We start from the raw sequence: 2544 nt of genomic DNA, 5'->3' as shown, positions 1-2544 counted from the left end.
ATGTAGAGACACTGATTTAAGACAAATAAAGGAGTGGTCTCTTAATTTTTTCCAGAGCTGTATATGCATATGGGCTTGTTTTCTCAGTATCCAACTACAATATAGTTTTTCTTATTGAAAAAAAAAACATGTATAAATTACACATATGTAGTTTAGTGTTCGCTGTTTCAATCCTTGTCATTAAAAAAAAACAAATCGCAGGAGCTCTAGTAGCTTCTGCTCCATAACAAAGATGGCAACCATTGAGGTTAAATAGTGTCCAGCGTTCCACACTCAATGTTTTTACCGTTTTTTTGTGCACAGTGAGCATCCGGGGGACTTGTCATTCACTGATTTAGGCCCCACTTGGTCTGCGTGAGCACTCCAAATAGCAAGTGTAAGTACAGGAGTGAACGATTTGAAACACTTTCTTGCATCGTCGTAAATCCAACTCTACCACCACGTTTCCATTCAAACCACAGCGGTCTAGCCCCGCCATTGCCTCAGATGAAGACATTGGCTAAGGCGTCAATCACTTCCTGTCACGGCAAATCCCAGAGCAGTCCATGTGTACTCCCACCATGGTTGGGCGGGCCCTGTCGCTGGTGTGTAGCGGGTAGGCTGCTTTCTGACTGACATAACCATTAAAGATTGTTACGCCTGTCTTGTCTTCCCAACATAATAGATCATCCACAGAGGAAGCGGCTGACGAGAGGACGGCTTCCTGCTCTCCAGGATTCAGGTAAGGCAGACAGGACAGACAGATTGACAGGCAGACCATTTTCCAGTGAGCAGTAGACTCTGTCCGACTCTACAATGCTGGGATAATGAAGTGTGAATTCCAGCCCACATATTCACAGATGAGGAACTAATGATAAGAAGGTGAGTGAATGACAGAGAGACAGGTTGCCCAGGTGGGTGCTGCTAATGGTAAATGTCAGTTTGACAGATTTCATTTCCAGACTTGGCTTTGTACGCTGTCTTCCCACTCTAAATTCCCAATCCGAGTTGGTGTGACGGTGCATATCTGCAGATTCTAATATGGGAAGACATGTTTGAAACTGAATCCTGCACATCCTAGCAAATCTTTTCTGATGTTTTACCATAAAAGCTGGATTCAAACAATTCTTAGCCAGAACATAATGTCACCCATGGTTAGCATATACATTATTTCTGACTACAATAATGTTTTATACAAGATCAGCATTAATTAACCCTCGTGTTGTCTTCCCGTCAAAATTGAAAATCAACACTTTTGTTGAGGCTTTTTTATCAATGAACATACTTTTTCTTTAGTTTTTGTCCCATTTTTCATTTCATTCCCATTTTTTGTCCCATGTGTGTCACGTTTTTGACGTTTTCAACACTACGTAACACTGACTCATTAACTTTAGTTTTAGTTATTTTTAGAATTTATGGTAAAAAAAACTAATTTATAGGAAAATAAACCTAATGTTTGAGTTAGAAAAGCAGAAATTAGGAATTATTTAGACTAAAATTAAAGGAATGTATAGGTCAATGGATCATCACAGACTGGAAAATGTCAATTTTTACTCAACACTATTTCAAAACCACTTCAATTTTTTTTCAAACTATAAAATTGAATAAGACACCCCAAAATTCATGAAAGTAGAGATTTGTACTTGCCAAAGAGCGTTGTGTGGAATCAATCATGTTCTTTTGGGGAATTAAAAAGAACATTGATATAGGAAAACGGGTCAATTTGACCGTAGGACAACATGAGGGTTGATGAATTTTGAGGGCGAGAAAACAAAGTGGAGATATAACATTGATGGCTTACGTGTTCTAGCTGACGTAGAGCAACATTAGCATTTATTTTGCAGTCATTATTTTTGGCTGCCTGAAGAATATTTCCCTCTCCTTTTGCTTTGGCCTTGACAAAACAATGTCTGCCTCTTTAGCTGCCACATGCCTCTCTAGGTTAACTGTATAATTCAATTCAGTTGTATTTATAGTGTCAGATCCCAGCAGGTGTTCTCTCAGGACACTTTACAGAGAGTATAGCTTGGCTGCGTCTACTGTACAACGGCCTTTCTGCCTCCTGTTTATTTAGTTTCTAACTTTTGATGTCTGCTATTTGAAGCTGCACAAGACCAGTGTAGGGGGTGTATCAGAGGTCTTTGCCACTGCTGGAAAAGGGTTCAGGAGAGAACTCCGAACCATAACAAGAAAAATAAATGAGCCGTAAAACCATACCAGTGAGCTAAAATGCTCCCTAGAGCTGGGGGAAGGTGCAGTCGGGTGATGATTCTCTGTGGGTTCACCACTACAAGCGACCCCTTCCACATTTCATGTAGTCATGTGATCCATTGTTGCTATAAAAAAAAAAAAGTCAAGCTTACATTGTTGTTAAAAGAAAAAAAGGCCACACCCCATTTAATGATGTCACAAGAGAAACTTACCATGCGTTCATGGGCATTGGAAAATATTCACTTCCTGTGGGAATCACAGGTGGGAAACGGGCTGGATTTTGCTAAGTTTCTCAGATGGAGACGCGTTGTTGACGACTGACGTTTGATGTAGGCGACTTTGGTTCGCCGAAAA

Source organism: Etheostoma spectabile, chromosome 18 (genome assembly GCF_008692095.1).
Source record: "Etheostoma spectabile isolate EspeVRDwgs_2016 chromosome 18, UIUC_Espe_1.0, whole genome shotgun sequence".
NCBI lineage: Eukaryota > Metazoa > Chordata > Actinopteri > Perciformes > Percidae > Etheostoma > Etheostoma spectabile.
Note: the sequence above shows the minus strand (reverse complement) of the source record.